Below are 14997 nucleotides of genomic sequence, written 5' to 3'. Positions count from 1 at the left end.
AGAAAGAACCTGGATAGGTGTGACTTGTGTCCCCCACCCCCAGCGTCCGGAAAGGAAAGGTGTGCCCGGCGGTGCTAGCCATGCGCCCACAGCGATGGCGCAGAGCGAATCCATAGATCCATCAGGAAGCACGCATTTCCTGGGTCCAGCGGGGCCACGGAGGGAAAGAACGGCCGCTAGCTTATGTACCTAAAGGGCCATTAAGATCCTATCCAAAGTTCCAGGGATGTTAGCCGAGAGCCAGTAAGCCTGACTGTTCAACCCCCTGCCCCATCAACGGCCCTGGGAAGAGACCTTTGAGTATCACTTGCTGATAATTGGCTCTTCCAAATCAAAATGTACCGAGTTTCATTGCCAACCCCCTATCCTTCCATCTTCCATCTCAGATGTTTGACAAGGAAGAGACATTTGTCAACATTCCCCTTGGGCCAGGTGTTGAAGACTAGGGCTGAGGGGAAGGAAGGCAGGCAGGCAGAGCTGGGCCAGCACCTTTGGTCTTCCCCATGAGGTAAGGAGGCTCCCAGAGCCCCGGGCTTCTGCCTGTGCACAGCTCCCTCAGGGAGCTTGGAACAGCAGCCTCACCTGCTACCTGTCTGGAGGTGGGGAAGGAAGTAGCAGTAGCACCTTAACTTCAGAAGAAGGTTGCTTCCACGTACTTGCTACCAGATACTTTTCTGATGAGGGATGCTCCATGCAGAGGCTCTGCAGGCCAGGCGTGCGTGCTGGGACTAGCTGGCTGTGAGGGGAGAGGCAGGGTAGTGGGGACATCCCGGGCTTGGATGGGCAAGTCTTGGTTTTGCTGCCTCCTCTGGGTCTTGGAGCCCAGCATCTGTCTGTCTGGACCTCAGTTTCCTCATTAAAATGAGAGTTGATGTTAACAAGGGCTTTCCCATTCTACATCACTAGCACCAAAAATCACAACCATTTGTCATTTGCCTACTGTGTGCTGGGCTCTGTGCTAGGCATAGGAAAAAACAGGAAGAGGAGCGAGGACCCCTCCCTTGAAGAGCTTCAGAGCCACCTGAGTGGTACCATCACAAAGCACGTAAGCAAGGGCTTCTGAAATGCCAAGAACCGACATCCAAACATTTAGGAGCAGCCCAGGGATGTTGGCAGGCTGAGGCCTGGAGGAAGCGGGAAGGAAGGATGAGGTGTAGGACACGGCCAAGTGTGGACCAGAGGTGGACAGGGTGCGAAAAGAGAGTGCACGCATGGCCCAAAGGCCAGCACACTGGAGCGCTCAGTGCACAGATGAGAAGCAGGGATGGGGCCTGACAGCTGGAAGGACAATTGGTGCACACACAAGAGTTTAGACTGTATCCAGTGGTGGCAGGTAAGGAACATGGCAGCATTCTCCACTGCCGCATTGTAGAAGGACATCTGGCCCCAGGGAGTAAGAGTGATTGATGGTCAGCACCTCAAGTCATCTGTGTGCCAAGTCAAGGTGACCTTCAGCCGTGGTCATATCAGAGGAGGAAGTGATGGGATCAAGAGACACTTGGTAGATGCTGTAGGCTTGAGAAGCAGGGGGGGAATGAGTGGCGTCAGCCTGGTTTCTGACTAGATGACCATGGGAGGTGTTAAGAGAAAGACTGCCAGAAAACCACGCAGACATCCAGGTACAGAGAACAAAGAAAGGTTGATTGCTGGGAAGGGGGCCGGCAAGACTCCTCACGAGAAGTAAGAAGAAGCTATGGCTATTGTCTGAGGTTGACCTATATAACCTAGGAAGTTTAGGAGGGGCTGGAGGGGGCTAGGAGGCAGAGACCCAGGTGTGGACCTTTGGGCCAGGGGCTTCATTATGGCAGACTAGGATTTATGGCTGATGCCCAATAGTAGGTAAGGGGTTCTTGTTGCCTTCTATGGTGGTGGCTGCCCCAGAGAAGGGTTGGAGGTTGATTATTTACTGCCTTTACTAAATGGGGCATCGTGTTGCCTAATAAAGAAGCATGCTAAGCTGTGGAAAGGGGAAGGAGTATGCTAAGCCATGGGAAGGGCGCTCATTGGGCTAACGAGGGGGGGAGGAGGAAGAGGAAGTCAGAAATCTTGCACCTGCTAAGCTAGTATGTTGCAAAAGGAGCAGACTGTATAGGTGAAGAGAATGGGAGAGGGTTGGCTGGAGGCATGGAGGTCTCTGGTTGATTGCATTTCAGAAGCTGTGGGGTGGGACTGAATCCTTAAGAACCCTTTGGTGCACCAACATTAGGGGATGTGAAGAAGGCTAGGGATGGGAGAATGCCAGAGAATGGAAAAGAAGACCCCAGGAGAAGGTAACAGAGGAGCAGAGGCAAGATGGAAGAAGCAGTTGAAGGCCATAGAGGAATCGTGTGTCCAGGACAGTCAAATCTGGTAGCTTGTACGTCCAGGCAATCACTTGGTCAGGAAGAGCAGCCCTGGGAGTGGGTGGTGGTTGGGTGAATTCGTACTTCACAGATAAGTCACAAAAGCAAAGTCCAAAGCCGGCAGAAGAAAAGGAGACCTGGTTTGAGGTAAGGAGCAGTGTTGGATGGAGGCCTCTTTCACTGTGAGACTCCGGAGCCCATGAAGGCAGGTGGGTTTCATATGTTTACTGGCTGAGCGTAAGTAGAGGACGCCTGGTCCCGTGTGCCCTGAAACCCTCCTGGTAATATTTCAAATACATGGACATTTCACCTACCACTCGACTTGAGCTCCTCTTATGAAAGCTAGCAAGATAGGGCAACTAGTAACTAGAGCTGGGCAAAAGCTGGCCAGTTCAGACCCAGGCATCAGAGACCTTAACCATTTCCCATGCTGCTAGAGCCAGCTTGACTTCTCTCTGCCTGCCTACCTCACCTTAGGTACTCAGCTTGTAAGTCTGGCTGTAAAATGATTTCCCGGAATTTTTCAACTCAGATGCATGAAGACAATGTTTATGTCAGTTCTACCAATATTTTCCCTTCTTTAAACATTCTGGAAATAAAAGAACAGCTTTTAGATCACGCAGCATATTTGGTAAGACCTACCATGTGCCAGCCAGTTCCAGGATTTCATATTCTCAAGAAGACTCTCTTAAGGGGACCCATCTTTGTCCTTTGATCTTGTCCTTTGAAATTGCCAAAAGTTATTGAGTATCAAGGGTGGTGATAATTAAAACAGAGTATGTATGCTCAAAAAATGCAAATGAAAATCTGGGCTTTTCAAAGGCTGTTGTTCCAAGGAGGAGTTTTATACTTGAAGTCAGTGATGGTCTCACTGAAATTAATCTGCCACTCCAGTTATGAACCAATTTTGGGGGGCTGGGAAGGTGGCTCAGTGGTAGAGCACTTGCCTTGCATGCCTGAGGCTCTGGGTTTGATTCCTCAGCACCACATAAGAAAAAAGAAAAAAGCCGCAAGTGGCGCTGTGGCTCAAGTGGTAGAGTGCTAGCCTTGAGCTGAAGAGCTGAAGGACAGCGCCCAGGCCCAGAGTTCAGGCCCTATGACCAGACCCCCCAAAAAAAATTAAAAAATGAACCTATTTTTTTTTTTACTTCAGAGCCATATAACTATGCAAAACTGCTCTGAGAACTATGGTCCAAATTTGCTCTTTATAGAGAAATGTTTTAGTAATTAACTAAAATGTATTTACTTTCTTCTAGTCTTGTTTCAAAGAAAGACTTACTATAGTTAACAGGTATAGGACAACTGGTTTATGTCCAGTGTATAATGTATGTCCAGTGTATAATACAGAGGTATTTCTAACATGCCACCTGTCCATGAGTAAACTACAGAGTCTGTCCAAAGGGACTGTGCTGACAGGTGCATCATCCAGCCCAGGCCCAGGGCCAAACCTCAGCATTCTGAGAATGGCCTGGAATCATCCTGCCCTGTCATGTTCTGGCTTGCCCCTTCCCTGTCCCTGTCCCAAAGAAGGGAGGTGGTCAGTGTCTCATGGCCCATTCACTACAAGAATTCTATTCATTACTTCTTAACAGAGTACCTCAGACTGTGGATGGCTTAAAATAACAGAATCTCCTGTCTGCTGGGGACAGAACTCAGAATCATTAGCCTTGAAGGCTCTAGTGGGGTCAGGTCCACACCTGCTAGCAGCTCCTTTTTCTGTAGGTTCATTCACTGGAATAGAAGTCATGCCTCTATTCTCACATGACTGCTACAGGTGCTGCCATTCTGTAAATGGCTGGTGTTGTGTGTGTGTGTGTGTGTGTGTACATGTGTGCGTATTATGCACCAGTACTGGGGCTGAACTGAGGGTCCTTGCACTCACCCTTAACTTTTTCACTCAAAGCTGGTGCTCTACAACTGAGCCCTAGCTTCAGTTCCACCTGTTTGCTGGTTAGTTGGAGATAAGAGTCTCATGGAAGGCTTCTACCCAGCTTGGCTTCAAACGGTGATCCTCAGATCTTAGCTTCTTGAGTAGACAGGATTACAGGTGTGAGAACCCAGTGCCCAGTGGCTGTCTTTTCTTAGGACTGGGAGGCCTGGACATTAGTCCTACAGAATTAGAGCCCAAACTAATGATGTCTACTTCACTGATGATCTTTTGCAAAAACACTGTTTCCAGGTAAGGTAGCATTGGCAGGTAGAGATGGGGTTAAGACTTCAGCCCATCTCCTTGGAAGAGAAGACACCACATCAGAGTTGGAGGAGAAGTGAGATGAAGGCTCTGGGTGCTGGGAGGAGCAGGGGCTGTGCCAGCTCAGATCAGTTGCCGGTCGGAGTGGACCTGGAACAGGAGAAGCTTCCCCTGCACAAGCTCATGCACCTTCACTGTGAGGTGTTGAAAAATGGGCTTAGACTGGGAAGGTGGCTCAGTGGTAGAGCGCTTGCCTTGCATGCATGAGGCCCTGGGTTCAATTCCTTAGCACCACATAAGCAGTAAAAGCCGGAAATGGCGCTGTGTCTCATGTGGTAGAATGCTAGCCTTGAGCTGAAGAGCTGAGGGACAGCGCCCAGGCCCAGAGTTCTCAAACCCCATGACTGACAAAAAGAAAGAAAGAAAAGTGGGCTTTGAAATGGCATCGTATCATTCCAAACTGCAAAAGCTGCAACTAAAATGTTGCTTCGAGTGACTGTCAAATGTACAATGTCTTCAGAAAGCATAAAATAGCGTTGACATGTCAGTATGAGACCTGAGCTTTTTCTGCCAACAATGAACATTTTGCTGTGTTTTAGGGAGAGAGAGAGAGCGCGCATGCACCAGCACATGGGCTCATGTTTAGATCTCTGAAGAGTTGTAAGAGAAGATGGGAGGTGGGTAGGGTTGGTGTCATCTCTGGGGGTTTGAGGGGAGATGAGGTCGTGGTGGAAGCTTGAATGACGGCTGGGCAAGCTCTTCGTCATGTCTAGAAGGGCCAGTGGGAAAACGGGCTGGGATGGCCCGCTCAGAGGACATGTGACCTCTGGTATTGAAGGGTTTTTCTGCCCCAGGGACTGGGAAACTCCTCTGAAATGATGAGGAACTTCAAGAGCCTCAGCAAAACAGACTCGCTGTTTGAGAGAATAAACCACTCTGCTCACTGATTAATCCTTGACAGATCTGTATGTTGAAAGGGAATTAGAAAGATCTGGAACAAAGATGGCGACCACAATTCACCGTGCGCTGTGCTTTCCTGTTGGTAATCTGGGGAGTGGCCCCTGGAAACCTGGCAGGGGAGGGGAAAGGTTCCTAAGGACAGACAGTAGCTGGGATTCCTATCAGGTTGACTGAAGGCTTAGGAAGCAGATGTAACTGACTGCTGGACAAAGGATGGAGCCTTGGGGCATGGGATTAGATTGGCCTGGGGGCTGGCAACCTTCGAGGTCGGAGTCGGGTCTTTGATTTATGTAATGGGCTTACATAATGTCATTATGTAACGTCGTTCGGGCCTTGCAAATTGGATTCTGTGTGCGACTGCACAGAAGCCAGCCCAGGGCTCCTCTCCAGCCCCACACGACTCCCGGGGCTCACAGCCTCTTTCTCCGGGGGGATTCCTTCTTTCAAGATTTCACTGGAATAATCTCAGGAGACCTCGGAGGCCTCAGTGCTTGTGACCCCAGAGTCTTCAGAGGGGCTGGGTCCTAGGGAGATAAATCCTCTATTCCACATGGGCTTTGTCCTTGTGACTTTTTCTCTCCAGAGAGTGGACCTCACTTCCTAATCTTCCTAACCCAATGCTGTCCTCATCCCTGTATTCTGTACTCTCTTTCTCTCTCTGTCACCTAAGCAGGGCCTTGAAACTTTCTAGACCAATGGTCCATAATCTTTTGTGGGCCACCAAGCACTTTATATTTTTATTGACAAGTAGTAGTTATATCTACTAATGGGTGATGTTTTCACACATGCATACAATGTGCACTAATTTAAATACACACACACATCCTTCCCCGCTTTATTAACTACTATTGGATGCCCAGGTTGGCTTTTATTGGTTTCCACATATGAAAAAGCATGCAATACTTGTCTGTTAGTGTCTGAATTATTTCACATAACATATTGTCCTACAGTCATCCATGATATTATTTCATTCTTTTTTATGGCTGAAAATAGTCCAGTGTGTGTGTGTGTGTGTGTGTGTGTGTGTGTGTGTGTGTGTGTGTGTGTGTGTGTGTACCATATTTTGTTTCTTCATTGATAAACAACCTAATATGAATAGTTTTATGATTAACTCCTCTCACATTCATGTGTATTAAAACAATAGCTTGCAGGTGATTGCAGAGAATACATACCCCACCCCTAAGCCAATCCACAGACTCCCCACAGCTCCCAAGGCAGCTGCAGAACCTCTGTTTCCATCCCCCATTGGCTTTTATGTCCAGGTGGGCTTGGAACAGCAGTCCTCCTGATCCCAGCCTCAAAGTAGAATGAGCTACTTGGCATGAGTCTGTCCTTTTTCATATTTCCCATAATGATGCATCTATCAGTATGAAGACATATAGTAAGCAAATTCAAAGCTGGCATATGCAGCTGTATTAGTTATTGTTGGGTAACAGTTGTTTAGTGACTTAAAACAGCACATACTTATTATCCAGAAGTTTCTGTGAGTCATGTATTAGAGCAGCCTTGGTCCAGGGCCTCCCAAGAATGCCCATCCAGGAGTCAGCTGACTTCCTCACTTAGAAGCTTGACTGGGCTAAGTCTGCCCTAAACTCAAGTTGGAAGACTGCATGTCCTCAGGGCTGCAGGACGGATTGAAGGGTCCTGGATTGTTAGTGGTCACCTGGAGGCCACCATCAGACCTTAGAGGTGAACAAGGTTCTTTTCCACATGGGCTTTTCCAACATGGTGCTTACTTCATAGAGTTTGGAAAGAGCTTCTGCTAAGACAGACCCTTATGTGATGGGACACGGTGATGCCACATTGCTTTTGTTATATCCTACTGACCATGAGTCAGTTCACAGCCCTGCTCACTCAACAGGGCTTCTACAGGGAGGGAGAGCCCAGAGGAGAGCTCCCTGGGCTCCTTGGAGTCTGTTCCCAGGTTAGGGGTTTATCATACTTGGGATAAATGCCAGTCCTGAACACATACTCTCTCTCCCTGCTTCCCTCCCTCTTGTTGTCTGTCTCTGTCTGTCTGACTGTCTCTCTGTGTTAGGGAGAAGGACAAGTCCTCATAACCAGGCTAGGATTGGGAAGGCATATGGGTCCTAACCAGCTGGCATTGTACTTGAATGTCAGCATCCATCTTTATTTCTGTCTTAAACACCAACTCATGGGCATCCCCTTCCATGTTGCTGACCAGAACAGAGGAAAAGCCTTGTTCACGACTGTTCCAGAACATTCTCTCCCACTTACTGGGGCTGCTGTATGAGGAAGAGTCAAGCATAGGTAGGAAGGCTCAACTGAGGCTCATGGTGCTGAGAGAATAGAGGTAGGACTCAAAATGGGCTGGGAAGGTTTGCGCCGAGGATGTGCGTGGGTGTGGGGGACATCACTTCAAGTGTTGATGGATGGACTCCATAGTCTAGAGGGAGGATCAGTTCTCATTGCTTCAAGTTGCTTAGTACTGCCACAGCTCCACGTAGGTCCATCCCTGCTCACAGGAAGCAGTGATAGAATGTGGAGTCCAACTCTCAAGGGAGGTCAGATTTTAATTGTGTAAAATGTAATCAAGCTTGGAGAGCTTCAGTGAGCTCATCGTCAGCTCCCAGAAGCCTCAACCCCAGGAGAGAAAGCTGGCTTCGTGGGAGACCAGGCCAGGGCAAAGGAGATCAACCTCTATGGGAAAAAAAGGCATGGGCACAAAGATGTTCACTGCCAGCCAAACGCCAAACAAAAAGACATTAAGAAAGGACGGTGCCTTGACTGCGTGAGACATTGCCGGGAACTGGAATTATGAGTGTGGAAGATGGCAGCAGCAAGGGAACATGGAGGCTTCAAGTAGCTGGAGGGGCAGCAGACAGCAGACCTGGATGGAGTCAGACTGGGACTTTGGTGTGCGCCACTTCTTACACATGTGCTTTGGGTAAAGCCTCTGCACTGCTTGGTTGGGTTTTGAACCTGTAAAACAAGGATAACAAATTAGGCCTTATAATATTGTTGTGAGCCTGTGGTGTGTGTGTGTTGTGCTCCAGTGCCAATACCGGGGTTTGAACTCAGGCCCTGCGTTTGGTCCCCTAGCTTTTTTGCTCAAAACTGGCACTCTACCACGTCAGTCATAGTTCCACTTTTGGCTTTTTTGGTGGTTAATTGGAGGTAAGAATCTCACAAGACTTTCTTTATTGGAGATAAGAGTCTCACAGACTTTTCTGCCTGGGCTGGCTTTGAACCTCAATCATTAGATCTCAGCCTCCTGAGTAGCTAGGATTTCAGGTGTGAGCCACCAGTGACCTGGCCTGGAATGCTTTTTAAATACTTAAATGCTTTTAAAAATGTAGGTACTCTTGGTACCACGTGTTAGCCCTTCCACTGCAGCCTGGAGCTGGTTCAGTGAGTTGGGATTTAACAGCGCTGAGTAGTTGCAGGAGGGGCTTTCTGGCAGGGGAAGCCATGGAGGAGTGCGTGGGCTCTGGAAAGCATAAGGTATTAGGAGCAGTTCCGGCTGGCAAAGTGCAAGCTGTGCATGAGGACACAGTGAGACATGAGGTGGTTTGACAAAGGAGGGGCCAGCCGCTGGAAGGCTTGCATACCAGTCTGAGGCACTGACTTGATTCTGCAGCCAATGGTGGGGGGGGGGGGGAGTTGTGAAATGTGCAGCCCTTCTCCTTCTGTCCCTGCCCCCCCCTTTCTCGCTGTCCCCCAGCAAAGTGGCAGCCAGATCAAGCTTTGCTTCAGGAAGAAACACCTGGCAGGGCTAACTACATGTGTGATGTAGTGGCTGGACAGGGCCTTAGGAAGCCTGATGGCTGGGATGCAGGGTTTGGCTAGTCTGCCGACATGGACAGAATGACTGGTGACACACAGCAGGTCTTGCTGACCTGAAGCCTTTGGAGCCCACGGGAAATAACAGCCTCAATCGGACAGACCAAGATCACCCCTTCCCCACCGCTTGACTTGTGGGAGGAGCCATGACCCATGACACATAGCCCAGTCTTGGAGAGTTCTGACACATAACCCAGTTTTCCAGGACTGGCGATTCCTATCTCTGCAGACCTGGATAGAGCCTTAAGGAATTGGGACCCCCCCCTCCCCCCCCCCCGGCCAAGCCCCAAGTCTTCCCACCCTTCTGCTGGAGGATGTGCTTCTGCTTTGCTCTCGCTTTGTTCTGCACTCACAGACCCGTCCTCGCCTCATAGCACAGCACGCCAGCTCTCTACACGGGCTTCCACTTACCTGTGTTGGTAAGTTCTTTTATCTACCCACAGTACCCGAAAATCCTCCACAGTTATGTCTGTTCCTATCCCAGTAGCATTCACAAGATGGCTTCACACAGACTTGAAGTCGCCCTTAGAGCTGTAATAGGGATAGGAAGCTATGATAAGGGACATGGAAAATAAAATGGAATGTCTCCATTTTCCTTTCAATCCCCTAGAGCTGGGGCTCCAGTTTGTAATTGCTTCCCCTTCCCTGCAGATGGCTCCCAGGCACTGGAACAGAGGCCCCTCGCTTCCACCAGCTCTTCCCTGGAGACAAATGTAGAAAGGCCAGCTCCTGCTGCTCCCAACCTGGTCTGACTTGTAGAAGTCTCTTTGTGGTCTGATGGACAGTAGTGGACATCTCATGCCTAGAATAGCTTCCTTTTCTGTTCACAATGGCCTGAAAGTCAATTGGAAATTTCTGGAAGAGTCAGTAGAATGGATTAGTTTGTTTCCTAGTTGAAAATTTTCAAGGGCCTGGGATTTAGAGAACTAAGTTTCATTACAGCGGTGAGGGGGACAGGGCAGGGAGGGGGGAAAGGCCAGTGACAGGATTTTCAGGTGGGGACATGGACAGCAGACGCTAGGGGGCCTTCCACACACAGACTCTGTGGTCTCTGTGGCACAAGCCTACCTGGAGACTATAGCCACTACCCCAGGGCCCTGGCATAGGACTGGCATGGCACTGGCATGGCACTCTGAACTCTTCTGAAATGAAGCAAACACGTGAAGCGGCGCGTGCCTCCCTGTGCGCTGTCTGAGGCAGGTCGGTGGTTTTCTTCTCTTGGGCAGCCCTTCTCAAGTTTTGCTTCCAAGGTCACACTAGTCTCATAAAATGAGAGAATTCTGTGTCTGTTTATTCTCTGGAGTAACACGTTTCTGGGATGGTTTCCTCTTTATATGGGAGATGGAACTTCCCCAAAGCCTCTGGGCGTGGAGTTCCTTTTGTGGAAAAATGTCTCATGACCGACGTAATTTTTTTTCAATGCTATAGGACTATTCAGGTTTTCTGTAATTTTTTTGAGTCAGTTTCAAAATGTATTCTTGATCCTGGGGTAAGATGGTGGCATGCTCACTGGAAGGTGATGTAAGAAAAAGGAGAGAACATGGGCTGGGAAGGTGGCTCAGTGGTAGAGCGCTTGCCTTGCATGCATGAGGCCCTGGGTTCGATTCCTCAGCACCACGTAAGCAAAAAGAAAAAAGCCAGAAGTGGTGCTGTGGCTCAAGTGGTAGACTGCTAGCCTTGAGCTGAAGAGCTGAGGGACAGAGCCCAGGCCCCGAGTTCAGGCCCTGTGACTGGACCCAAAAAAAGAAAAAAGAAAAAGGAGAGAACAGCTCCAACACTAGCCTGGGGAGAAGGGGAATGAGAAGCTGACGCTCACATGTAAACCAGCCCGGGTGCACCAGTGAGTACAAATGGCCAATACATACATCCAGCCATGACATGTTCAGCATCCTGGGCTATCAGAGAAATGCAAATCAAAATGACAGCAGTGCTTCCATTTCACCCATCAGAATGGCTAGCAAGAAAACAACAGATGCTGGTGAGGGCAGAGGTGTCCGGGAAGAAACCTTTATATGCAGTGGGTAAGAATATAAAGTACTGCAGCTAGTATGGAAGTCAGTATGGAGGCTCCTAAAATAGTTCTAAAATAATAAGCCCAGCAGAGGCAAAGGTTGGGAGGATGACAGTTTGAGGTCAGCCTAGGGAGAAAGTTAGTGAGACTTTATCTCAACATAGGTGTGCTGTGGTGCACAAGTAATCCCAGCTGCTTGTTAAGGTATAGGTAGGAGGATGTGGTCTGAGGCTGGCCCAAGGCAAAAACTTGAAGCCATATCCAGAAGATAACTGAAGTAAAAAAGGGCTGGTGGCTTGGTTCAAGAGGCAAAGCACCTGCCTAACAAATGTGAGGCCCTGAATTCAAACCTAGTATCACCACCTAACACAAAAACTACCGCCAACAAAACCTCCTATAATATCCTGCTATAACATTTTTGGGTATATACCTGGAGGAGTTACAGGCCAGCATACCGTAGAGACACCTGCACACCCATGTTTATTGTGGTTCTATTCACAACAGTCAAGCTATGGAATCAGCCTAGGTGCCTCGCAATGGGCACTGGCTAAAGAAGATGTGATGTATACACACAATGGAATATTACAAGGCCATAAATAAAAATGGAATCATGTCATTTGCAGGAAAGTGGATGGAACACCATGGAGAACATTGGGCTGAGTGAAATAAGCCAGACTCAGGGAGACAAACAGGTTTTCTCTGATACACGCAATGATTTTAAGGAAAAGAATGGAGTGAAGGCAGCTGGTGACTGGGAGGGGGTTCAGCCATGAGGAGGGTAAATATGGTCCAAGCAGATTATATCTGTGTGGAAATAATGAGGAAATCCTTTATTTCATACCTTACGTGTTAATAAGCGTGAATAATGTATGAAGTTGTATTCCTGTGGAAGTCTTATATCTAAATCTTCAAGTTTGGGGCAAAGTTACTTGTTGCCTTCCGACTTCCTGCAGCATGGGTGGAGCTGCTTTCATTCCTGAGACTGCTTACTAGTGCTTTTTTTTTTTTGATGGATTTTGCCACTGGCTAGTCAATTTTTACTTTTGGTAAAGAAAAGATTTCTGGCTGTTGATGCGGTTGGGCTGACTTCTGCCGGTCTCGCTCACCCATAGATTTCTCTTGCTCCTCTACCTGTAACTCCTGTGAGTTCCCAGCCTTTCTCTTTTCACGCACTCCCTCATGCCAAAGTGCTGATGTAGCCTTACCTGGCAAGTTTTAATGTGTGGCTCTTTCTTACAGTTCAAAATATTTCTAATGCTCATTTGATTTCTTCATTCATGTATACAGTACTTTAGCAATGATTCTCATTTCTTGAACATTAAAAATTTCTGGGTGTTGTGTGTGCTGTTACTGAATTTTACCTTTAGAGATAAAATGTATATTAGGGAGGCAGAGATCTGGAGGATCGTGGCTTGAGGCCAGTCTGGCCAAAAAGTTCTCAAGGCTTCATCTCAACCAATGGCTGCTATCCCAGCTACCGGCAAAGCACAATGGCTCTGCATAGTGAGGCTCTCTTGCCATCCTCAGTGACAAGAGGAAGCACAAATAGGAGAATCATAGTCCAAACTGGCATGGGCATAGAGTGAGACACTATCATAGAAAACAACCAACATACAAAGGAGCTGTTAGGGTGGCTTAAGCGGTACAGGGCTCCATACCACGAAGCAGAGGTAGGCAGGGAAGGGGAATAAACACCATGGTAAATTTGCTTAAATTTCCTCTAGGACTTCGTCAGGTCAGTGTTCGTAGCTACATTGAGAAGAGCGTGCAGTCTACGGGGGACTTGTTCTACACTTTCTTCTGGCAGGACACATTTGTTAACTGACTTGTTCAGGTTTTCTATTCCTTTCCTGTCTTGTTTTTATCAACTCTGAGACATGCTAAAAATCTTCCAAATATGATTGTGAACTTTGCTATCAGTTTTTCCTTTCATCCTTCTAAATTTTGAGGCTAAGGTGGGCAGGGAGAAAATATGTAAGTAAAAAAACTTCAAAACTCTGTCAATGCCTAAGGCAGACAAAGAGAGAGAGAGAGAGAGAGAGAGAGAGAGAGAGAGAGAGAGAGAAAATAACCCCAATCCACAAAGCAAACCTAACAACCTTGAGCAGGTGAGACCAACATAAAGCACAAAATAAAATGGTATGTTTGTTCAAACCTAGATATATCAATAACAAGTCACTTTTTTGGTGATGTTGTCAGTCATGGGGCTTAAACTCAGGGCCTGAGTTCAGTCCCTGAACTCTATTTTTGCTCAAGGGTAGCTCTCTTCCCTATTAACCCAAAGCTCCACTTCCAGTTTTTTGAGTAGTTAATTGAATGTAAGAATCTCACAGACTTTTCTGCCTGGGCTGGCTTTGAACCACAATCCTCAGATCTCAGCTTCCAGAGTAGCTAGGATTATATACACCCAGCCTAATCCCGTCACTTTACAATGGGTTGTCAGATGAATGATGGGATACTTAGGGGAGCAATGTCTAAAATACAAAGACATCAAAAGGTCAAGAGTAAGTGTTAAGGACTGGAGGTGAGGCTCAAGTGGTATAGCACTTGCCCAGCAAGTGTGGGGCTGGGTTCAAACCCCAGTACCAAGGGGGTGGGGGGGCAGAGTCTGGCCCAGGCCCGGCTCCTTTAGGGATTCAAGCTCCTGGATGTAATTTAGCACCTGCCCCACCTGTACTGGAAGGCTCAGCAGTGGCCTGGGGACCATGGGGGCTGGGAAGTCCACTCACTTCGGAAGCAGGGTTTGAGCGAGCCTCGCGCCCGGCCTCAGGCTGACACAGGGCAGCTAGGTGGGGATGGAGGGAAGACTGGCACTCAGGCCAGGCCTGTGGCCAGTTTCCAGGATGGTGGCAGGCAGACTCAGGACCTTCCGGGCTCCCCAAATTCCAGGCCTTTTGTTCATTTAAGAAGTTCCCCCACAAAGGTACAATGCCTATGTACTTCTAATCATATAAAATAATATTTATTGAAATGAACTCCAGGAAATGGAGGGTTTTTGTTATTTGTCTTGCTAATCTGTCTCTGGGAGGGCAAGTGTGGGCACGGAAATGGAGGGACAGAGGGTGAACAAATGCAGCAGTGGTCCTCACTAGACACTAAGTGGGAAATGAACTATGACATGGGGGGATGGGAAGGAAAAACTGGGAGAGTGAGGGAAGGATGGCTCTTTACCCGACTTAGGTAACTGTAACCCTCTCTGTACATCGCCTTTATAATGCTTTTTAAATAAGAAAAAAACATGAAAAGAATACTTCAGGAAATGCTAAAAAAAAAAAAAAATCTAAAAGAAAAAAACGAAAAATGCTCCCAAATCAAAGCAGCCTCACCTCCTCTTCAAAACAACCCTGTACAGGAGCTGGCTGCGGCGCCAACCCCTACCCTGCAGACTCCTCACCAAGTCTGTGGCTCCACAGCCTCTGCAGCTAACAGCTGCGGTACCTGTGGGCCTGCGCAGAATGAGGCGAGCCATCACGGAACTTACCACTTATGTATTCAGATTCCACAACCTTGAGCTTCTCCTTGAGCGTACTGCCCGGTCCCGCTCGCTGCGGCTTGCCCAGGCCGGGCTTGGCTGTCGCCTTATTTCAAGCAGGCACAGGTAGGGCGATGTCTGTGCACACCACCAGCTGGCAGCCCTGAGGAGGGGTCTGGCTACTTCCTAGCCCTGCTGGCTGAAAGCTGTGTGAGCC

Source organism: Dipodomys spectabilis, unplaced genomic scaffold (genome assembly GCF_019054845.1).
Source record: "Dipodomys spectabilis isolate Male_0828 unplaced genomic scaffold, ASM1905484v1 ptg000034l, whole genome shotgun sequence".
NCBI lineage: Eukaryota > Metazoa > Chordata > Mammalia > Rodentia > Heteromyidae > Dipodomys > Dipodomys spectabilis.
Note: the sequence above shows the minus strand (reverse complement) of the source record.